This window comes from Callithrix jacchus, chromosome 12, assembly GCF_049354715.1.
Source record: "Callithrix jacchus isolate 240 chromosome 12, calJac240_pri, whole genome shotgun sequence".
Lineage (NCBI taxonomy): Eukaryota > Metazoa > Chordata > Mammalia > Primates > Cebidae > Callithrix > Callithrix jacchus.
In genome coordinates this window covers 36,215,706-36,240,536 of record NC_133513.1, presented here as the reverse complement: position 1 = coordinate 36,240,536, position 24,831 = coordinate 36,215,706, and the positions used below count along the sequence as shown (strand labels likewise).

The 24,831-nt window shown below is 42.6% G+C and overlaps 1 protein-coding gene and 2 pseudogenes across 4 annotated transcripts in view; 1 reads left to right on the top strand and 2 right to left on the bottom strand.

Annotated features, from left to right (window-relative positions):
• Nucleotides 1–24,831, bottom strand: part of LOC100405404 (ribosome biogenesis protein BMS1 homolog) — an 83,680-nt gene that overhangs the window by 30,118 nt on the left and 28,731 nt on the right. For 2 of the 4 annotated variants that reach the window (XR_013524819.1, XM_078345291.1), the window contains exons 1-2: nt 2,025–2,106; nt 552–741 (exon numbers count right to left, since the gene is read on the bottom strand). The gene's annotated coding sequence lies outside the window, so the exon portion shown is untranslated. Of the gene's footprint in view, nt 1–551; nt 742–2,015; nt 2,107–14,180; nt 14,549–24,831 lie in introns of those variants that run through there. The other 2 variants (XR_008475233.2, XR_008475234.2) reach the window with 2 other exon arrangements.
• LOC128929189 (guided entry of tail-anchored proteins factor CAMLG pseudogene) lies at nt 2,728–9,290 on the bottom strand (annotated as a pseudogene).
• Nucleotides 23,813–24,372, top strand: LOC118146079 (double homeobox protein A-like; annotated as a pseudogene).

Genomic DNA, 24,831 nt, shown 5'->3' with positions numbered 1-24,831 from the left:
AGGACTCTGTCTCAAAAAATGAAAAAACATATGGATGCTCCAAAGATAAAGAAGAGCCTCAATCCAACTATATTATTGCAATAACAAAAGATTTCAGACTGTACACTGCCATTCTACCACTGGAAGGTGGTTTCATTTTCCCTCAAACTTGGAAAGGTCACCATCTCCCAAAGCAGACAAATTCTCACAGAAAACAGAGAAAACTCTCACTTTCACCAGAATGTGGCTTCATAAGTGCAAGTATGTGCACCTGGCACATAGGAGGTGCATGTTATCTATTAAATGATGTATTCACAGTGACCAGGCCTCCTAGGCCCTTCCAAGGAACATACTTGGCAAAGCCATAGGGAAGTCAGGGCAAGATGTGTATCACATCCTCATCTCTGAGAACTTATCCTTTTCTGAAGCTATAGCCAACTTAGTAAAAGCATAAGAGAGGTTAACATGATATGACAATCTTTAATATGTTCCACTCAAGAAAACAACAAACACATGCATGTCCCTCAGATGACAACAGCCACGCCAACTGTGTCTGTGGCAGCGTCTCCTACCTGACACGATCATCGCTGGGCCTCTGATCTCGGTCAACTTCTGCCGAGTGAAGTTCAGAATGAAGCCTTGTATCAAAGTGCTTTTTCCAACTTTTGGAGGCCCCATCACTACCACCACTATTGGTGGGGGCACTAGTAGAGTTTGATCAACCACTGGAATATAATGCTTTTTGTCTTCAAATCCTGAGTCCTATTCATTAAAAAAAAAAAAAAAAAAAAAGGTAAACTCACTTTCAAAATAGAGTAAAAGGTATCAGTCTTCTAAGTAGACCTTTTTTTAGTATACTTACAGAGAGTACTTTAGTATATTTTACAGAGTACAACAGAGAATATATAAATATATTAACTTGTCAATTATTAGTTTGTTAACTTCTGGACCCCTCCAAATAATTGCTCTTCAATCAGATGTAGCAAGATGACTTCAATAGTATAGAGAGTTGAAAATTAAACACTCCTTAAATCTAACTGTTTTATGAGTGATTTTAATAGTTTTTCATAAAAACCAAAAGGTAAATACTAAGGCAGAGCATCATAACGGAAATCAGGGTACGTAAAATCTGACAGCTTGTTTTTTAAAACAGCGGGCAGGGTGCCATCTCATTCAATTAAGGTAGTGTATTACTTCCATCTAATATATATTTGTGTCTGTCTATGATGTGCTAGGCGCTGTGCCAGTAAATGGATTACAGCTATGATCTGACTTGCAGAGGGAAATCCAAAGTGATACTTCTTTTTTTTATTTTGAGATGGAGTTTCGCTCTTGTTACTCAGGTTAAAGTGAGATGGCGTGATCTCGGCTCACCGCAACCTCCGCCTCCCGGGTTGAAGCGATTCTCCTGCCTCAGCCTCCCGAGTAGCTGGGACTACAGGTGAGTGCCACCACGCCCAGCTTTTTTTTTTTTTTTTTTTTTTTTGCATTTTTAGTGGAGACGGGTTTCACCAAGTTGGCCAGGATGGTCTGATCTGTTGACCTCGCGATCCGCACACCCCGGCCTTTCAAAGTGCTGGGATTACTGGCGTGAGCCACCCCACCTGGCCCATTAAGTATATATCAACAGAAATCCAAGGAACACTGGTCGGAAATTAGGAGAGCTGGGCACTAGGAACGATTTGAAACTGAACAGCTGTGTGATTTCAGACATTATGTTTCTTCTCCACTACATTTTAGTTCCGAACTTGTACTAATGTTTTTCTCTCCCTGTCTTTCTTCTTGGTGGGAAATGCACAATTTGGGGTCAACAGATCCGGTTCAGGTCTAAGTCGCCTGCCAGGACCCCATCTCCAGGAAACGTTGTCTCTCTGCCACCATCACTCCCCGTCACTCTTCCAACGACCCCGGCACACCTCCCATAGATGCGAAATATGCCGATCCCCCGGAGCAAAGATGACCCGGAGGACAGGGGAACGACCTTCCCACCCGCACGACTGGTGAGCCTCCCAGTGCCCAAGACCTAGGGACCTTACCCCACCTACCACAACCCGGCACTGAACCCGATCACAATCGCAACTCCTTAGGTCTGCAAGTCCGCATGGAAACCAACGGAAACGGAAATTCACCATCGCGCTGACTCGCCGGAGGGAAACAAGAAGGGAGAAAAAAGAAACCTGCAGGTGGACGACTTTCAGTGGAGAGCCGGAAGAGTCGTGAATAGCCGAGTGTGCGCGCAAGCGCCGTCCACGCAGTGCGGTCCGCGGGGTCCGCGTTCTTTCTGATTCCGCCCCTCCCGCCCTCGGAATCCGCGGCCTCAACTCCCCAGCAGCTTGCACCGCGCTCGCCGGAGTCCTCCCGGAAGGCCAGGGCAGCTGTGCCACCTGGCGCAGGTTACTTGGTGTGTTACAAAAGCTGGAAGGAGACACATTTGGTCCTGGCCGCCCCGCGGGATCACCGTGCCGGGGAGGAATGGACTACCTATCGCTCGATTGGGAGTCCACTTCCTCCCCGTTTTTTTTTTTTGTTTTTTTTTTTATGATTTGCCATATCATGTATTTTTTTATTGCATTTTAGGTTTTGGGGTACATGTGAAGAACATGCAAGATAGTTGCATAGGTACACACGTGGCAGTGTGATGTGCTGCCTTCCTCCCCTTCACCTGTATCTGGCATTTCTCCCCATGCTCTCTCTCCCCAACTCCCCACCCCCCGCTGTCCCTCCGCTATTCCCCCCAACAGACCCCAGTGTGTAGCGCTCTCCTCCATGTGTTCTCATTGTTCAACACCAGCCTATGAGTGAGAACATGCGGTATTTCATTTTCTGTTCTTGTGTCAGTTTGCTGAGAATGATGGTCTCCAGTTTCATCCGTGTCCCTACAAAGGACTCGAACTCATCGTTTTTGATGGCTGCATAATATTCCATGGTGTATATGTGCCACATTTTCCCTGTCCAGTCTATCATCGATGGGCATTTGGGTTGGTTCCAGGTCTTTGCTATTGTAAACAGTGCTGCAATAAACATTCGTGTGCGTGTGTCCTTATAGTAGAATGATTTATAATCCTTTGGATATATACCCAGTAATGGGATTGCTGGGTCAAATGGAATTTCTATCTCTAGGTCCTTGAGGAATCGCCACACTGTCTTCCACAATGGTTGAACTAATTTACACTCCCACCAGCAGTGTAAAATTGTTCCTATTTCTCCACATCCTCTCCAGCATCTGTTGTCTCCAGATTTTTTAATGATCACCATTCTAACTGGCGTGAGAGGGTATCTCACTGTAGTTTTGATTTGCATTTCTCTAATGACCAGTGATGATGAGCATTTTTTCATGTTTGTTGGCCTCATGTATGTCTTTTTTTCATAGCGTCTGTTCATATCCTTTGCCCACTTTTGAATGGGCTTGTTTTTTCCTTGTAAATCTGTTGACACTTCCTCCTCTTTAAAGATGACAGATGAGGAACATCTCGAGTTCCGGGGTGCCCTAAAGCCCTCTTTTGGCCGGGCGCAGTGGGTCACGCTTGTAATCCCAGCACTTTTGGAGACTGAAGCAGGAGGATCGCTTGAGCCCAGGAGTTCAAGACCAGCCTGGGCAACATAGGGAGACCCCTTCTCGCGGTCGAGGGACAGGGGGGAGGGGGAAATTAGCGGGCGTCGTGGATGGCACCTGTAGTCCCAGCTACTCTGGAGGCTAAGGTGAGAGGATGGCTTGAGCCCAGGAGGCAGAGGTTGCAGTGAGCTGAGATTGAGCCACTGCACTCCAGCCTGGGCGGGAGAGCGAGACACTATTTCAAAGAAAAATAAACAAAATAAGACTGAGGCTGTAGATGCCAACGGGTGCCTGCAGGCCAGTGCCAAGCTGCCCTCAGGTTCTCATCGGCTTCCCTCCTATGCTTATCAGGGCCCAAAGTCTGGAGGGCCCTGCGGCTGCAGGGAGCTGGCATGTCAGCACTTCCCCAATCATGTACACACCCAGCTGGGCTGTGACAGCACCCAGGCTTAGATAGACTTCGCTCCAAGATCAGAGAGAGCATAAACAGCAGGGTGAAGCTGGGCACTAGGAGCAAGCATTTTCAAATGTGTGAGGGGGGCCTTCCCTGGCCCCCAAGGGGGCAAAGATGCCTGGATCTGCAGCCACAGCTTGGGCAGCTGCGGCTGTGTCCAGAGTGGGTAGGGCTCCTGCCTGCTCCATAGAGCAAGAGGCTCAGGTCCATAGCCAAGACTTGGGCAGCTGTGGCTACCTACACCCAGGGAGCTCCTGCCCCACCAACACTAAATAAGCAGGGCTTCCACTTGTCTCCAGATCCCGCTAGCTGCACCTCCCTGCTGCAGCCAGTGTGATGGCAGCAGCCACTCCAGATAGGCCACCACTGTCATCAATAAGATGTCTACAGGTTCCTGGTTTCCAGGATCCTGGCTTCTATGAACATGGTACCCATCTGGTTCATCTTGAAGACATGGATTTTGCTCATAACTGTGGCTCGCCAAATCCTTCTGTATGACACAAGAGCCAGTAAGAGCCACTCCTTGGATATAATAGAAATCAGCTTAATGCTGCTTGCAAGACAGTTCTCTGGGTGGCTTGGACCAATGCAGTTCTCTCCCTTTTTTTTTTTTTCTTTTTTTGAGACAAGAGTCTCGCTCTGTTGCCCAGGCTGGAGTGCAGTGGGCAATCTTAGCTTACTACAACCTCCACCCCCAGAGTTCTAGCAATTCTCCTGCTTCAGCCTCCCAAGTAGCTGGGATTACAGGCACCTGCCACCACACCCAGCTAATTTTTGAATTTTTAGTAGAGATAGGGTTTAGTAGAGATTGGGTTTTTCACAAATCAGCTGTTTCCTCAGCTTCATTGCTTCTTCGAATCTGGAAAGGTACTGCTCTAGTCCATGGCGAGAACCCCTCTGGAACATGTCCACTGTCAGGTCCCCTCAGTTCCACTGCTGGAGCTCAAGGTTGACATCATTATTACTGTACTCAGATGGTTTAATGAAAGAGTCCAATTTGTCTCCCAGCTGGGTCCCCTTTAGCTTAGCCAAACCACCCTGCTGACCAGTTGTTCCTGTACTGACCAAATCACCCAGCACTACTCGCTTTGACACTGAAGGAAAGCTGAGGGAGTTCAGTTTATCACTGTCCTGCTGCTTTGATTTTGTTTTACTTTCTTCTCCCGGGCCTGTCAAAGGCCGTGATCCGGTTGATGTGCTGTTCTGCGTTCATGAGCAGCTTTCTCTGACACAGCTCGGCACGATGCTAGGAATCTGAAATGCCTGAGCCCGCTGGGACTCCCAGCCTGTCCCCATTGTCAGTGGCCATCAACCCCATCCTCCCATCCACAGTCTGAAAGGGGTGGCAGTGGCTGTGGTGTTGGCAGCAGCTGCAGGGCAGATGACTCTGTTTCATTTCTTTCATCAAAGTTTTGAAGTTTTCCTCATATAGATCTTGTACATATTTTGTTTACTTTATGCCTACATATTTCATTTTTGTGGTACTCATGTAAATAGCACTGTATTTTAAATTTCAAGCTTCAATTTTCTTCATTGCTAGTATATAGGAAAGCAATTGACTTTTAACATTAACCTTATGCTATGGTTTGAATTTGTGTCCCCACTCAAAACTTATGTCTAATTGTAATCCCCAGTATTGGAGGAGGTGCCTGGGGGGAGGTAATTGGATCATGTGGGAAGATTTCTCCCTTGCCATTATTGTGATAGTTCTCACCAGATCTGATTGTTTAAAAGTATGTAGCACCTCCCCTTTTTGCTCTCTCTTCCTCCTGCTCCAGGCATGTAAGATGTGCCTCCAGGGTCCCACTGCCCTGTGCAATTGGGAGACTGCTCCCTGTATTCCAGCCACTCCAGCTGTAGCTAAAAGGGCCCCAGATACACATCAAGCCACTGCTCCCAAGGGTGCAAGTCATAAGGCAGGGGTTAAGCTTGTGGGTGTGCAGAAGGCAACAGTTGAGGCTTGGGAGCCTTTGCCTAGATTTTAGAGGATGTATGGAAATGCCTGGATGTCCAGGCAGAAGTCTGCTGCATGAGTGGTGCCCTTATGGAGAACCTCTACTAGGGTAATAGGAAGGGGAAATGTGGGGTTGGAGCCTCACACAGAGGCCTCACTGGGGCACTGCCTAGGGAGTTGCGAGAAGAGGGCCACTGTCCTCCAGGCCCCAGAATGGTAGATCCACTGACAGGTTGCACTGTGTACCTGAAAAGTTGCAGGCACTTAATGCCAGGCCAGTGTGGCCTGAATGTGAAACATGGAGTCAAATATTATATTGGAGCTTCAATATTTGGGACAGCAGGGGGTAGGGAGTTGGGAAAGGATAACATAGGGAGAAATGTGAGATATAGGTGACAGGGAGGAAGGCAGCAAACCACATTGCCATGTATGCACCTGTGCAACCATCTTGCATGTTCTTCACATGTACCCCAAAACCTAAAATGCAATTAAGAAAAAAAGATTCAATGACTGCCCTACTGGGCTTCAGACTTGTATAGGGCCTGTAGACCCTTTGTTTCAGCTGATTTCTCCCTCTTGGAATGGGTGTGCCCCCACTGTATCTTGGAAATAACTAACTTGCTTTTGATTTTACAGTCTCATACATAGATAGAAAGGACATGTTTTATCTCAGATGAAACTTTGGTCTATGGACTTTTGAGTCAATGCTGATGTGAATTAAGACTTGGGGGACTGTTGAGAAGGGAGGATTGCATTTTGCAATGAGAGAAGGGCATGAGACTTGGGAGGGGCTGGGGCAAAATGATATGGTTTCAATTTGTGTCCCTGCTCAAAGTTCTGTGGAATTGTAATCCCTAGTGTTAATGAAAGGGCCGGGGGGAAGGTGATTGGATCATGGGGGTTGACATCCCCCTTGCTGTTCTCATGACAGTGAATTCTCACCAGATTTGGTTGTTTAAAAGTGTGTAGCACCTCCTCCTTTACTCTCTCTTCTTCTAACTCTGGCCATGTAAGATGTGCCTCCTTTCTCTTCACCTTCTGCCATGATTGTAAGTTTCCTGTGGCCTCCTCAGCCATGCTTTCTGTATAGCGTGCAGAAGTGTAAGCCAATTAAATCTCTCTTCTTTATAAATGATTCAGTCTCAGGTAGTTATTTATAGCAATACAATAATGGGCTAATACATTTTATATGCTGCAACCTTGCTATATTACTTAGTTCCAGGAGGTTTTTTGTTGATTCTTTGAGATTTTCTGCATAGACAATCATGTCACCTGTGAGCAAAGACAGTTTTATTTGTTCCTTTTTCATCTATATTGTTCTTTCTCACCTTTTCTTTTCTTATCACATTCTAACTTCCAGTATGATATTAAATAGGAGTGGTAAGGGTGACACACTTGCCTTGTTTTAAATCTTAAGGGAAAAGCATCTAGCTTCTCACCATGAAGTATTATTTTAGCTGCAGGGTTGTTTTTGTAGCTGTTTTCATCAAGTTAAGGAAATTCCCCCCATTCCAAGTTTGCTGAGAGTGTTCATCATGAATGGGTGTTGGATATCACATTCTTTTTCTGCATTTATTGTTATGACCACATGATTTTTCATCTTTGATATGATGGATTACATTAAATGATTTTCAAATGTTGAACTAGCTTCACATACCTGGAATTAATCTATCTTGTTGTGATGTATAATTTTTTATACAATATTTCATTCAATTTGCCAATATTTTTGTTGAGAATTTTGCTTCTCTGTTTATAAGAGATATTATTCTGTGGTTTTCCTTTCTTGTAATGTTGTTATCTGGTTTTGGCATTAGGGTTATCCTAGCCTTGTAGAATGAGTTAGGGAGTATTCCTTCTACTTTGATTTTCTGAAAGAGATTGCAGAAAATTGGTGCCATCTCGTCCTTAAATGGTGAAATTCACCAGTGAAACTATCTGGGCCAGGTGCTTTCTGTTTTAGATTATCAGTTTTTGATTTATTTAATAGACACAGGTTTACTTAGATTACCTTCTTCTTGCTTCTGTTCTCCTAACAGAACCCTGTAAAAGCTGAAGAAATGACAGCACAAGGTACCTGTAAAGCACATGAGGTAACTGTGAGGTACAGGGAACATGGAGGACTGGGCTGCCAATGCAAGGGCAAGAGTAGGAAAATGATTTTGAAAATAACATGAGATGATATAGAAATTTTGCTATGAAAAACAAAAGATCAAGTTGCTGGTCCATTGAGGAGCACTCCAATTTCAAGAACCCTCCTTCATCCTATACAGCCAGACAACTAAACCTTCCACTATCAGAAAGAAACAGAAGGTTTATCTTTTAGAGAAATTAAACCACCATACCCCTGAGCCCAGGGATACTGGATGTATAGGCACACATGTGGATAGACTGCAATATCCTCCTCAAACAGGGTTTAAAGTGAGTTCTATGTATACTGACAAGCACAATCATCAACTCTCTGCTTTCATTCAGCTTCCATAACACTTGCAGTCAAATGTATAGCCCTTGGCAGAAAACTAAGTTATTTTTATGAGAATAAAGTTGACCAGCTCACCTAAAAGACTTACAAAAACCTAAAATAGATAAATTCCTAGATATTCATAATCTACCAAGATTAAATCATAAAGAAATTCAAATTTTGGACAGACCAATAACAAATAATGAGATCAAAGCCTTAATAAAAAGAACCAACAAAGAAAATCCTAGAAGCAATAGCTTCACTGATATGTGTGTTGTTTTCTTTTTCTTTCTTTTTTTTTTAGACAGAGTCTCTCTCTGTAGCCAGACTGGAGTACAGTGGTGCAATCTGTACAGCTCACTGCAACCTCTGCTTCCCAGATTCAAGCAATTTTCCTGCCTCAGTCTCCCAAGTAGCTGGGATTACAGGCAAGGATCACCACGCTAATTTTTGTATTTTTAGTAGAGACAAGGTTTCTCCATGTTGGCCAGGATGCTCTCAATTTCTTGGCCTTGTAATCTGTCCATCTCAGCCTCCCAAAGTGCTGGGATTACAAGCGTGAGCCACCACGACTGACCCAGTGATGTATTTTACCAAATGTTTACAGAAAAACTAATCAAACTATTCCAAAAAGTAGAGAAGGGAGGAGTATTTCAATGGCTGATACTTAAACCAAAGACACACTAACAAAAAAAACTACACATCAATATCCCTAAAAAAAATAATTGATGCAAAAATCATCAAGAAAATTTACAAGCAAAACAAATTCCACAACATATTAAAAAAGTATTCATAATGACCAAGTGGGATTTATCCCAGGAATGGAAGGATGGTTCAACATATGCAAATCAATGTGATCATCATATCAACAGAATAAAGGACAAAAATTATATAATTGTGTCAACTGATGCTGTAAAAGCATTTGATAAAATTCAACATTTTATTGTAAAACCCTTAAAAAACAAGATACAGAAAAAACAAACCTCAACACAATAAAAGCCATATAAGACACAACCACAAGTAGTCGCTTATCAAATGGGAAAAATGCTGAAAGCCTTTCCTCTAAGATCTGGAACAAGACGTGCCCACTTTCCCCACTGCTAATTCAATATAGTACTGGAAGTTGTAGCTAGAGCAATCAGACAAGAGAAGGAAACAAAAGGTATTCAAATTGAAAAGAAGTCAAATAATAATTATTTGCAGACAATCTCTTATAATTGGAAACACCTAAGGACTCCTAAAAACTATTAGAACTGATAAACAAATTCAAGAAAGTTGCAGAATACATAATCCACATTTTAAAAATCAGTAGCATTTTTTATGTGAACATCAAACATTTAAAAAAAAATAAGAAAACAATCCCATTTAATAGCTACAAATAAAATAAAGAATAAACCTAACCAAAGAAGTGAATGACTGCTACAATGAACACTGTAAAACACTGATGGAAGAAATTGAAGAAGGCACCAAAATTTGAAAGATATTCTGCCTTCATGGACTGGAGGAATCAAAATTGTTGAAATGTCAATATAACTCAAAGAAAGCTACAGGTTAAATGCAACCCCTGTCAAAACATCAATAACTTTCTTCACAAAAATAGAAAGAATCATTGTAAAATCTATATAGAACCACAAAAGATCCAGAATAGCCAAATCCATCCTGAGCATAAAGAATAAAACTGAAAGGATCAGATTACTTGACTTCAAATTATACTATAGACCTATAGTAACCCAAACAACATGCTACTGGCATTAAAGCAGACACATAGACCAATGAAACACAAAAAAGAATCTGAAAGAAACTCATCCATCTACAGTGAGTTCATTTTCAACAAAGGTGCCAAGAATGTAAATTGGAGAAAGGACAGTCTCTTCAATAAATAGTGCTGTAAAAACAGGATATCCATAGGCAGAGGAATGAAACAAGACCACTATCTCTCATTGTATATAAAAATCAAACCAAAATAGACTAAAGACTTAAATCTTTAAGGTAACAAACTATGAAACTACTACAAGAAAACATTGGAGAAATTCTCCAGGACATTAGACTGGGAAAATATTTCTTAAGCAATGTCCCACAAGCACAGGCAACCAAAGCAAAAATGGACAAATGGGATCCCATTAAGTTAAATAGCTTCTGTACAGCAAAAGTGACAAGAAAGAGGAAATCCACAAAATGGGGAAACATATTTGCAAACTCCCCATGTGACAAGGAATTAATAACCAGAATATATAAAAAGCTCAAACAACTGTATAGAGAAAAATCTAATCTGATTTTAAAATGGGCAAAAGATCTTAATAGACATTTCTCAAAAAAAAAAGAAATACAAAAGGCTAACAGACTTAGGAAAAGGTGATCAACATCACTGATTATCAGAGAAATGAAAATCAGAACTATGAGGAGACATCATCTTACCCCAGTTAAAATGGCTTTCATTCAAAAGACAGGTGATAACAAATGCTGGTGAGGATATGGAAAAAAGGGAACCCTTGCATACTGTTGGTGGGGATGTAAATTAGTGCAACCACTATGGAGAACAATTTGGAGTTTCCTCAAAACACTAAAAATAGAGCTACCCTGTGATCCAGCAATCTCATTGCTAGATATATACACAAAAAAGAAAATCAATCTATCGAAGAGATAGCTGCACTCCTATGTTTATTACATTACTATTCATGATATCCAAGATGTGGAAGCAACCTAAGTGTCCATCAACAGATGAATAGATAAAGAAAATGTGCATATATACAATGGAGTACTATTCAGTCATAACAAAGAATGAGATTCTGTCATTAGTGACATCATAGAATGGTGCTGGAAGACATTATTTTAAGTAAAATAAGCCAGCCACGGGAAGATAAACTTTGCACATTCACACTCATTTTGGGGAGCTAAACATTAAAACAAACTCATGAAGATAGAATAGAATGGTTACTCTGGGAATGGTTGTTAGCTGGAAAGTGTAGTCAGGGGAAACTGGGGACAGTTAATAGGTACAATATATAGTTACAATGAATAATCTATTATTTGATAGCATGATAGGGTAACTACAGTCAGCAATAGTTTTTTGTACATTTTTAAATAATGAGCATGTCTGAATTACTTATAATACAGAGAAATGATAAATGTTTGAGATGATGGATATCCCATTTACCCTGATGTGATTACTATGCATTATATGTTTGTATCAAAACATCTCATGTACCTATAAATATATGTACCTACTATGTACCCATAAAAACTAAAAAAGACCCATAGACACTGACATCTGGGGATCCCCTTAATACAATAGTGGGTTCTGGCTGATCATCCCACAGGGAAGCCACTCAGCAGCCACACAGTTCCCTCTACACACACAGCCCTAGTAATCAGCTTTGTTAGTGTATAAACCTTAAAGTATGTGCAAACAATATCCCAAGTCATACGGGAAATGGAAAGCAAGACCACAGTGAGGTACAACTTCACACCCATTAAACTGGCTATCATAATGCAAACAAACAAAAGATGGAAAATAACAAGTGTTGACAAGGATATGGAGGATATGAAACCCATGTGCAATACTAATAATGGTGTAGAGTGGTGGACTGCTCTAGAGAACAGCACGATGGTTCCTTAAAAATTTGAACATGGAATTACTATATGACCCAGTAATTCCATTTTGAGGCATATAGCCTCAAGAATTAAATGCAGTGACCCAAAAATATACCTGTATAGCAATGTTCACAGCAGCATTATTCACAGTAGCCAGAAGGTGGAAGCAACACGAATGCCCACCAGTAGATGAATGGATAAACAAATATGATATATGCATGCAATGGAATATTACTTGAATATTATTCCTTTTTAATTTTTTTTGAGACAGTGTCTCTCTCTGACACCAGGCTGGAGTGCAGTGGCGCAATCTTGGCTCACTGCAACCTCTGCCTCCCGGTTCAAGTGATTCTTCCTCCTCAGCCTCCCTAGTAGCTGGGACTGGACTACAAGCGCACACCACCAGGCTCAGCTAATTTTTGTATTTTTTAGCAGAGACGGGGGTTTCACCATGGTGGTAAGGATGGCCTCGATCTCTTGACCTCGTGATCTGCCCACCTTGGCTTCCCAAAGTGCTGGGATTACAGGCGTGAGCCACCCATCTGAATATTATTCCTTTTTAAAGGAAGGAGATTCTGACATGTTCCACAATGTCGATGAACAATGAAACCTTGAATATATTATGCTAAGGGAAATAAGCTGAACATAAAAAGATAAATACCGTATGATTCCATTTATATGAGGTACCTAAGATAGGCAAAGTCACAGAGGCAGAAAGTAGAGTGGTAGTTAACAGGGACTGGAGGAAGACAGGAAATAGGAATTACTGTTTAACAGGTACAGAGATTCACATGAAAAAGTTCTATAAATGAATGGTGGGAATCACTGCAAAACATTATGAATATCGTTAAAGCAACCAACTGTACACTTATAGCTAATATGATCCATTTTATGTTACATGTATTTCGCCCAATGAAAAAATAAAAAATACATAAGCACACAGCAAATGATCACCAGGCCTTTGAAGAAAGCCTATAAAATGAAATTTAGAAACCGAAATACCAGGCGGCAATGGGGAGAATCAAAGAGGAGGGCAGAGAAAACGAAATGCAAAAGCAAGGTCAGGAGAATGGTTTTGACAACTTGAAAGTGAGAGCATATGAAAATGTCACCAGAAAGATAAAAAATCAAGGTGAGTTAGATACCAGAAAATGAAACACAAAATTTTTTAAAAAATGAAAGAGGGAGATGATAAAAATTAAAAGATCAACTCATGAGGTTCAATATCTAACAAGAGATCCAGAAGAAACAGGAAAGCTGAAGGGGAAGAAAATTATTACAGAAACCATACAAAGACATTCCCAAGAATTAACGAGAAAAACAGACATGTACCACAAATGGTTCATTAAAAGCACAAATTAAAGGAAAAGCCTACCCTACGATTCATGATCGGAATGGTATATGCTAAGGAGATGCAGAAAATTTTAAATGCTTCTGAAGCAGGTAAAGGAAGAGTGGGGCAGGATGGGGGAGAGACAGGTCATACAAACATTATTTTTAAATATAAAAATACCTTTTTTAAAGTAAAAAATGTTGAAGTTGGCTGTATCCGAGGAGTAAGAAGGAAGTACTGAATCAAGAGCAGTCTGTGTTTTGTGAAGTCTTATACCACCACTGGACTTCTAAAACCATGTTTCTTAAAATTTTATCGTGGTTCTCTCTCAAAGTAATGTATATGCAACTCGTATCTACATGTAAAAATATGCAGGTGAGAAATGCTAATATAAAATTATTCCAAACCTTTTCTAAAGTGTCAAAAAGTGCTAGGATTTATTTAGCAGAAATCACCTGAGGATGACTTCCTTGTCAATTCTGGGAAATGACAGCCAGAGAGAGGGAAAACAGTGGTCACAAAACTGTGATCAAAAGACAGTCTGATCAAAACACACTCTAAAAATAATCATAATTGTTAGATAGAATATACAAATGTGCAGTTTCCCTGGGATTTCTCACTAAGTTAATATTTGCAGAAATAAACCATGTTTTTAACTGTTCAGTTTCCTTTGGGACCTATTTCCTTTGGGACCCATTAGTTTTAAATACATTCAATATTAATGAAATACCTAAATCTATTATAAATATCTTTTCAAAACATCAGAAAATCAAGATAATTTGACTAAGTAGCTAAAGATAAACTCATTTTGTTGAAAGAATGCAAGTAAAGTGTTCAGTAAGTGATAAACACACTTACCACAGGTTACTCTGGCAATGCCGTACTTCTTTTTTTTTTTTGAGACAGAGTTTCGCTCTTGTTACCCAGGCTGGAGTGCAATGGCGCGATCTCACCTCACCAGAACCTCTGCCTCCTGGGTTCAGGCAATTCTCCTGCCTCCGCCTCCTGAGTAGCTGGGATTACAGGCATGTGCCACCATGCCCAGCTAATTTTTTGTATTTTTAGTAGAGACGGGATTTCACCATGTTGACCAGGATGGTCTCGATCTCTTGACCTCGTGCTGGGCTGGGATTACAGGCTTGAGCCACCGCACCCGGCTTGTACTTCTTGTAGTTCATGGCAGTCTATGTAAGAGCCCTAGTCTTGTCAACAAATAAGTATTTTACCTAAATCAAAGAAACAAAAATATTATATTCTGTTGTCTTTTACTCCACCTCTAGTTGAATTAAGAAGGCATATTCTGTAACAGCACAGAAAAATATGTGAAGCTTCTCAATCATTATCACTATCACAATTAAGATGCATCTGAAGACAGCATGGGTCTGCTGCAGATTATGTCACTTTCCAAGATGCAAAATTTTACAGACTTAATATACAAAGCTCTCAACTCACAAAGGTGAGAAGATAACTGACTGAGGAGGTCAAAAAGCAAACCATCTCAGCAAGACTAAATGAATGCAAAACAGGTGCACTCCAAATGCAAATGTGGTACACAGATTATGTTACCTCTGGCCTTATGTACTATAGAAGAGGGAAAGAACTCAAGGCCCCAGAACAAGAGAGAAGTCCCCGCCAGTCTCTGGGCACTAACTAGTCGTGTGGACTCTGAACAATCACCTCATCCTACATGGCCTCACTTTCCACATCTATGAAATAAAAGGTCTGGCCAGGAGATACCTAACAGCATTCTGCATGTAACTGGAGAAATTGTGTCATAGATAGGTGAGGGAGGGCGATTTACAAAATTGCCTCTAGAGGGCAAATAATCAACAGAATTGCCTCCAGTTTCTCCATGGCTTTCTAAAGAAGAGTCAAGATTTTCTGGATTCCAGATGTCTTCCAGGGATCCCAGAGAATTGGTCTAGGGAGGCAGTGCTTTACTGTATTACGAAAGAATTAATCACATTAATTGCTTACTCTGTACTTTTGCTTAATGATACAATATAAACAAATCAATGAAAATTAATTTTAAAGCAATCAAAGGGCCTTCAAGTTATTAAAGTTCTGAAGAATCAAACATTACATCCATATGTAGAATTATTATACTGGGGGCAATTAGTGGCTTGATTTATAGATGTTTTTATGTGGGTTTGACATGCAACAGGTCTAGGAGTATAAAAATCATAAAATCTGACTTCTAATAAACAGTGGATTTTGCCTTTTTCTTAAAAAAATAAATTATTGTATTAAAATAGTAAAAAAATGAACATTTAAAATAAAAAATTATGAAGCTTTATCATTCTGCCTACTGAATTTTAACTTATCCTTAAAGCTCAAAAAAAAAAAAAAAAACAACCTTCTTTCTCATGCAAACTTTCCCCGTATCCCTAATTAGGATGAATTATTGAAGCATTCTGAACACTTTCAATCCTTCAACTATTCAGGTCCAGTTTAATGGCACCTGGGAACAAGTGCCATTATACTGAGAACTGTGATAAACTGACATAAGTGACCGAAGATCTTATACAGGGGCACATCTGCAACCCTCACATCGGCTCCAGAGGGAAACGGACAGGACATGATGAATCAGCTCTCTTTTTACTGTAGTATGCTTGGAAAGATTGTTAAGGAAACATAGAAGACAGATAAATCAACCTTACCTAGAAAACTGAAAAAAGGTTCAAACAGGAGGCAAATTTAGACCAATAGGTACCAAGAACTCACTGATTCTTACAGGAGTAGGATATTACCAGACAGACATGTGAAATGACAAAGCCGTTCTAGAAATAGAGAAGGTGAGCAAAAGAGCCAAGAAGTGGAAGTTGAAGGACAACTCTGGGTGCTATGTGACCAGAGCCCAGTAGGCAGTAGGAAGATCTGTGCTCTATTTTAAGGATGTTCTCTGTAATGATAATCCACCCTGTCGCAAGGAAAGTTAAAGAGAAAAATTTGCTATCAACTCTATGTAGATTTGGAAAATGATATCCTGCATATCTTTGTCTAGATAGTTTTATTAAAAAATGTAATCTACAAATTTGAGTCTCAATTTTTGGCAATAAACTAAAAAATGTTACACAAACCATCACAGAATTCACTTTGTCCTTGTAGGAAAGAAAAAAGAAGAAAACAAACCTTCATAAAGGGGTCTAAAGGAACTCCCCAAACCTCCATGATTTCACAGGAGAAAAGGGTAATCATCCGCAGCACCTGGAACCATCTAGATTAACTAAATTTACTGAGGCTCCAGAGAAAGGTCTTCAGGACTCAGACCTTAGTTATAGATTAAAAGTTAATCACTTATGTTTTGAGACAGCCCACGCTCCATGTTTACAGAGAGATCTTTGAGCATCCATCTTCACACATTTGAGAACAAGGTCACTGAGAGGGAGTCTTTGAGGTCACAGAGTGTACTAGTTCATTTTCACACTGTTATGAAGAAATGCCTGAAACTGGGTAACTTATAAAGAAAAGAAGTTTAATTGATTCATAGTTCCACATGGCTGGGGAGGCCTCAGGAAACTGACAATCATGGTGGAAGGGGCAGCAAACACATCCTTCCTTCTTCACATGGCAGCAGAAGAGAGAAGTGCAGAACGAAGAGGGAAAAGTCCCCTTATAAAACCATCAGATTTTGTGAGAACTCACTCACTACCACGAGAACAGCATGTGAGAACCACTCCCATGATGTAATCACCTCCCACAAGCTTCCTCCCCCAACACGTGGGGATTTCAATTCTAAATGACATTTGGTGTGGACACAGAGCCAGACCATATTACAGAGCCAGAAGAGCTGAGCAGTGGGCGCTTAGTGAATATTCATTAAAACCCCTGCACATGGCTGGCTTCATAGGGGTGCCATATGTGCAGTGGCAAAAGCCCCACACTCATAGGGGACCTGAACTTGGTTTCATGCTCTGTTGTCACTGCCTTGAAATTCTCAACTTTTGAACAACAGACTCCACATTTTCAGTTCGCACTGGGTCCTGCAAATTATGTACCTGGTCCTGCCCCTGAAACAAAGATATGGTTTGTTTATGATGGGGCTCCCTCAACCCCTCCCTGCCCATCTCACTCCGAGATGCCCTAAGTGAAGGGGAACACAGAGGTAAGAGAAGGTGGTTTGATTATTATCTTGGAGGTCCCACCTGATCATGGCTGGCCATACATGTGTGCCAGTGGGAGAATTTGGCTGCTCTCTCCTGGCAGCCTCCATCCCATGCACAAGGCCTACACTTTGCCAGTCTGTCCCCCTATGACCCCCTATCTGCCTCAGACCAGGAGTGCAGATGGGGGAGCCACTGGGCCCCAGTGCTTCTGGTCCCAACTGGAGTTCCCTGTTGATTGAGGAGATTTGGCTCCTTTGACTAATCCTACCCCATCCCGACTAGGACAGGAGGAGTTGGTGAAGGGGACAGGGTGGGAGGCTTAATTAGCAGTCAGGGCCAGGCAGCAGGCAGTGGGGCAGAGATCACGCTGACCTTTCCTGCCATAAATCTGTTCTCCGTAAGAGGCATTCATGGACTGGCTTAGGCTGTGGCTTGACAGATACTTCTTTTTTTTTTTTTTCGAGATGGAGTCTCGGTCTGTCGCCCAGGCTAGAGTGCAATGGCGCAATCTCTACTCACTACAACCTCCTTCTCCTGGGTTCAAGCAATTCCCCTGCCTTGGCCTCCTGAGTAGCTGGTACTACAGATGTGCACCACACCCAGCTAATTTTTGTATTTTTAGTAAAGATGGGTTTTACCTTGTTGGCCAGGATGTTCTCATCCTGACCTCGTGATCTGCCCGCCTTGGTCTCCCAAAGTGCTGGGATTATGGATGCAAGTGGGTCTCTGCAGTCATTAGACTTCTCTCCCAGAGCACAGAGCACCAGACTGTTCCCTCTCTGTCCCCTCCTCCCCAGTCCCTGCTTTCCTCCCTGGCAGAGAAGGTCAGAGTTTTCTCAGGGGTGGGGCAAGTTGACTTCTGCCAAGGAAAACTCCCAGGTCCCTGAGCAACTTCTCTGTCCTGCCCTGTGCGTTCTCCCTCTTCACTTCATCACAGCTCTGGACTCAGCAAAGTGGTAGAATGGGAATCACCTCAGCCCTTCTCATCTTATGAAATTGGAACCTTAGACTCATCTGAGGGAAGACAGCTGACCTGCAAGCCAAGAGTAAGATGGGAAGCTGCAGCCCTGGCTTCCAACCTCTAGCACAGCAGGAGACCCTGACTGCCTGGCTTTGATGCCACATTAGGGGCATCTCTAATTTGATGCCACATTAGAGACATATGGAGACTCCCCCATGTGTCTCCCTCCCTAGCTCCCTCCCCAGCTCCCTCCCCACCAGCTCCATCCTTCCAAAAGGATGTCCCATATAGCAGGCAGAGCCCCTCAATGTCATGGGGTTCCCTCTGCCTGTTTTTTCCTCCACTCCACGTTCTTCCCAGAGTCTGGCTTCTAGGAAAACCCAAGGCCAGGATATAGGCATTACCTGTGTAAGGCCAAGGGGAGTCCCACTGGGGGCCAGGAGGGCTCAGCATTAATAAATCTGAAATTCAAGTCAAGACAAGGGGAGAGATCTTGGCTCATTGTCGGGTTTCTGTGTCTGTGCTGGGCTTGCCTGTGCTGGGAGGCCCAGGACATCCGCGCCTCGTGGTGCCTTCTGACACTAGGAGTTGGAGTTTCCCACGAAGTGCTACTGGGAAAGTTTGACTTGGTGGTCCAGGCATAAGGCTGATGATGCCACACAAATGCCCAAGGGCCTGTAGGTGTGCCTGATACTGTCGTGGGCAATAGGTATAGAGGATCAATAATCATTCTTTTCCTGAGAAAAGAAGCTGTTTTGGGGCTGGTTAACCAGGCATCTGGCCACAAGCCTGGGCCAGTGTTGATGGGCTGGGGCAAGTGAGGCATCCCGACTAATTCCTCCTCCTCCAAGTTATCACAACCAACCCAGCTCTAGAAGTGAAAGAGCTGGCTGTGGAAGGGAGTGAGACCAGATGAAAATGCTTTCGCTTCACTCAAGGGCTGCAGAGGGGGCTCTTGCAAAGGGGATCACTAAGCTACAGTTTCTTCTGCCTCCAATCTAGAAAGCCTGATGGATTGATCAGGTGTCCTGGAAAGATTTTGAGTTCAAAGAGACAATCCCCTCCAGGAACTCCAGGAGAATGTCGTGTGTTGTTTAAAGAGTAAGAAGCTGCTGGATGTGGCAGCTCACACCTGTAGTTGCTGTGCTTTGGGAGCTAGAGGCAGGAGGATCACTTGAGACCAGGAGTTAGAGACCAGTCTGGGCAACACAGTGAGACAAGAAAAGCAAGAAGACCCCTCTCTTTTCCCCTACTTGAGAGACGTGACTAGAAGGCAGAAAGCTAGCTGTCTAGGGGGAGTCTTTCTCTTCATCAGGCAGAGGCAGGGGCTGCTTCCTGGGGCAGAGGCCTGGATGGTATTTCTGGCTCTGCAGTTCCTGATTAAGACATACGGGGGCACCCATGCTAACCTTTGGCAAAACTAGGAGCTGAACTCAGGAGTCCCTTATGCCAGCCTCTTGGCTCAGTCCGCCTCCCCTCCCCCATGTGTCTCCCTCCCCTAGCTCCCTCCCCAGCTCCCTCCCCACCAGCTCCAGCTGGCCCCAAATGCTGAGTCCTTTTAGTATATGTGCTGCTGAAGCAAGCACACCAAATGCTGAGGCCTTTAAATATTTTAATTAAGATTAATTAATAGGGCCGGGCGCAAAGGTTCACACCTGAATCCCCAGCACCTGATGAGGCCAAGGAGGGAGGTGCTCTTGAGCCCAGAGGTTCGAGACCAGCCTGGGCAACACAGTAAGACTCCATCCCTACAAAACAAACATGAAAATAAGCGGAAAAGAATGAAATTAGCCGGGAGTGGTGGTGCAGGCCTGTGATCCCCGCTCCTCAAGAGGCTGAGGCAGGAGGATCGCTCTCCACCACACCACTGCATGCCACTCTGGACAACAGAGCAAGACCCTGTCTTGAAACATGTAGTATATCTTGGTGAATATATAGATTTTACAATTATTTTGAAGGTGGCCTTTTTAACTTTAAACAGACCACTCTAGAGGAGACGCCTGATCCAGAGCCCTTTCCCTAAAGTTCCGTAACCAAAGTGCACCCTTCCCCTGGTTGGGGTCTCTTCTTTCTGCAGCTACCACTCTGCCCAGCTGGAGAACAGTGTGAAGAAGTCGGCCGGGCACAGTGGCTCACACCTGTAATCCCAAAACTTTGAGAGGCCAAGGCAGGTGAATTACTTGAGGTCAGGAGTTCGAGACCAGCCTGGCCAACATGGTGAAACCCCTTCTCTACTAAAAATACCAAAAAAATTTAACCGGGCATGGTGGCGGGCGCCTGTAACCCCAGCTATTAGGGAGGCTGAGGCATGAGAATCACTTGAACTGCAGAGGCGGAGGTTGCAGTGAGACGAGATCATGCCATTGCACTCCAGCCTGGGCAAAAAGAGCAAAACTCTGCCTCAAAATAAAAATAAACTGTCAACCAGAGGCAGCTGCCATTCAGAAGCAGCCTAAGCCAAGTCCTCAAAATTAGAAAGCATGAAGCAGAGGAGATGTTTTGAAGGCTTATAGATGAAAGACCATGAGCATGGATGGCTGAGTCCAGGGATCAGCATGGTAATTTGTTGAGAAGAAGGCTGTGCTGTGCTACCAGTTATTAATGGGTTTAATCTAGTAGCCTAACCAGTAGCCCAGGGCCTGGGAGGATGTGCAGGACATGTCGGAATTTGATTGCAGTTCTTTCCGCTTGGAATAAGGAGACACCATAAGCCTGACTGGGTCATGGTGGAATGGAACCCACCGAGGTGGAAGAGCTAAGTTGACTAGCCACCAGCCAGAGAGTGGGGGCCTTTCCTGCCCCCTTAACCGCAGCTAACATCAAAAGCACCGGTATGGACTATCTGCGCTGAAACCTGAGTTTGTCTTTGCAATTAAGATTCTTTGGGTTTATTTTGCCAGTTCATTAACCAGCCCTCTGGAATCAGGCCTCCCAAACTTAGTAGGGCTGAGGAGGACCCCAGGGAGTGGCTTATGGGGGCTGGCTGGTAAAACTGCCCTTTCCTTTCTGTTCTATGGGTGTGATGGTGTTTGAGAACTACAGGGCTGTGGTTCAGGCACACTTCACATGTGCAAAGACGGAGAAAGCACTCGCCTACAAATTTAGGCTCAGAATATTGATTGAAACATTTTAAATAATCAGAAATAAAATGTTATCTTTAAAGTTTCTTTGAGATTTTGCTTAAGTTTTGGTAAATAATTTTTTTTTTTGAGACCTCTGTCGCCAGGCTGGAGTGCAGTGGTGCAATCTCAGCTCACTACAACCTCCACCTCCCAGGTTCAAGTGATTCTCCTGCCTCAGCCTCCTGAGTAGCTGGGACTACAAGTGTGCGCCACCAGGCCTGGCTAATTTTTGTATTTTTAGTAGAGACAGAATTTCACCATATTGGCTAGGATAGTCATAATCTCTTGACCTCGTGATCCACCTGCCTTGGCCTTCCAAAGTGCTGGAATTACAGGTGTGAGCCACTGCACCCAGCTTTTCATCCTTTATTTCACTCACATGCAAATTTATTCTGTACCAGCAAATGTCAGTTTAATTATATTCTACAGCTCACAGTGAATCATGTAAATTTAGTCAAGGTGTAAATACACTAGAACCATTTAAGCTCACAAAAATATATCAGCATGACGGGTAAGTGACTTTTCCCTGAGAAAGTGTATCTGTTTAACCTGCATGATCTCTCCCTTCAGCGTTTGCTTCTTTAGTCTACATTTGTTCCTCAGTTTTCAGTAATCATGATATGGAGAGAAAAATGAAATCACCACATTTTGTTCTTCAAAATGTGAGACTATGCAAATCCTGAAATGAGATCAAATATCCAAAATATCAAACCACAATTATGGCTTTGCTTTACTTTTTGCCCATAAGTGACATGTGGCCTAGAACAGGTGATAGGTATTCCCGCCGCAACCTCTCTTAGAATAGTGGTTGGCTAAATATTAATTTTATAGACGAAGATTGTTCTATACCCAGATTTCAATGTGATTGCTATGCCCACTTTACTTTCTTTAAAATATATTTTGTTCTTACTTGCTTCTCACTTTCTTTTTCTTATTGGTTGACGTTTTTTGGCTCAGGGATTCTTTTTTCCTTTACGATCCGAGTAATTTTTCTCATGGAAAAAGACAAAATCATAAATTTTCCCATATAAAGAACACCAGATCTGGAATACAGAGGGAAGCATAATGCTTTGCAGGTCATAGATGTAATCTTTCTGCCAGGAAAAATTCCTTTCAGATGTGACCAGAATTGGAAACATATTCCCTGTCATCAGATAGCACTGGCTTAGGAAATGAATCGAGGAGGAGCCTGCAGGATATCTCAAAGATAAGAAGCAAGCAAAAGGCGAGCACAGGGCAGCAGGCACTTGGGCTAGGGCTGTTCCTTCCTGGACAAGTTTCAGAAACTCACTGACAGAGCTAGAAGCTCCCATAGAGATGAATGCCCATGTTTTCCAGAGGTGAGAACTGACACTTCAAAAGGTACAATCACTTGTCTAAGAATTAGGGGCCAGAACAGGGATCTTATTTCAGTATTCTTGCATGAAACCATTCTCCTTTCCACATTTCTAATTTGTAACTTTTTACAGGTCATTTTAAAAAGGAAATAGCATAAACATCAAGTCTGGAGGCTAGTGGTGGGATTATTCACATTTATTTTCCCAATTGACTTGACATTTCAGGGCAACAGAGATGCTTAAATAAAACCAATATTATCCTGGGAATATAAAAAATAATACATCTGTTTACATTTTGGTATGAGAATTTGTTTTCAAATTCCTTGTTTAAAAGGCTATTAAGAAGAATAAATTCTCACTTCACAGTTTTCTAATTCCTTGGCAGTACCCTCTGTCCTTTGTTAACATGTGAAAATAGAGCACAATTTCTATTTTTGTTTCCACTGCACCTCTCAAAAGGTGAAGCATGCATAGAGTACTCCCGGGGTCAGTGGGAGCCCAGCACCAGCTCAGGCTACCGACGCTCCAGAGTCAGATTCCACCTTCCACTTAAATGGCAGCCACAGGTAGACTTGCCCATCACAACCAACTCTGCATGTCCATAATCCATTTATTCTACAAGTTGTTTCCACACAGAAAATGGCACAATGTTTCTCAGAAGACAACTACATAAAAATCAGCATACTTCAAATTCACAGCAAATAATCAGACAATCAGTGAAAATACTCATCCAAACACTAATTCTAGACTATGCCTTCTGGATATATTTGTCATAAACTTGGAGTAAGGAATCCTCACAGGCACTGAACATTTCAAAAAATGCAAAGTTGTTTGTTAGCATACTGGTGCTTTCAGGTAGAAACCCTAATCCATATTCTAGTAAGGGTTGAAGTTGCACAGGTGTTTTCATTTGTCAAAACTCAGAAAACCATATGCTTTACATCTGTGAATTATGTTGTATTATATGCGAACTTTCTTTTTACAAATAAGCCATAAGTGGTCTCCCAGCCTTTCTTCCAGGGTGGTTGAAGACACCTCTTCACACGAGATGGTAGCAACAAATCATAGGTGCAATTGTACCAAATTCACAGAAGATCAATTGAAAATCCTCATCAATACCTTCAACCAAAACTCTTACCCAGGTTATGTACCAAACAAAAACTTGCTTTAGAAATCAATACAGAAGAGTCCAGAATCCAAATTTTGTTTCAGAATCGAAGAGCTAGGCACAGATTCCAGAAAAGACCAGAAGCTGAGACTTTAGAATCAAGCCAGAGCCATGGGCAAGATCAACCTGGTGCGGAGTTTCAAAGCAGAGAAGCCAGATGGTGTCATACCACCTGTAGCACCTCTCATTTACACACTCTCATGAAGGCATTTATGAAAAACCCATATCCTGGGATTGATTCCGGAGAACAACTTTCTGAAGAAATTGGTGCTCCAGGGTCAAGAGTCCAAATTTGGTTCCAAAATCAAAGATCTAGATTTTTCTTTCTCCCCGCCCCCCCACCGCCAAAGATCTAGATTTCATCTCCAGAGAAAAAGGAAACCCGTTGTGTCCTTAGAACAAGAAGACTGGAGCAAGATATCTGAGTGACTTCAAGGTACACAGAATGGCACCGACCTCACTAGCAGACTCATTTCTCTAGAGCCAGAACATGGTGAACACAGTCAAGTTCCGTGTATTTGATATTATCAACTTGGGTCCCAAATCTCTCTTACAGTCTTCCTGGGAGTCTATCCTTCTGCTGAAAGTGCAGGCTAAGCCTTCTGAAGATGGTAACGGACTTGCCAGGTGTGGTGGCTCATGCTTGTAATCCCAGTACTTTGGGAAGCTGAGGCAGGAAGATTGCTTGAGCCCAGGAGTTTGAAATCAGTCTGGCAAGCATAGTAAGACCCTGTCTCTATTATAAAAAATAAAATAAATAAAAAGGACTGTGGGGGGCCGACACAGGTACAGGAGGCACCACACTACGCTATTGA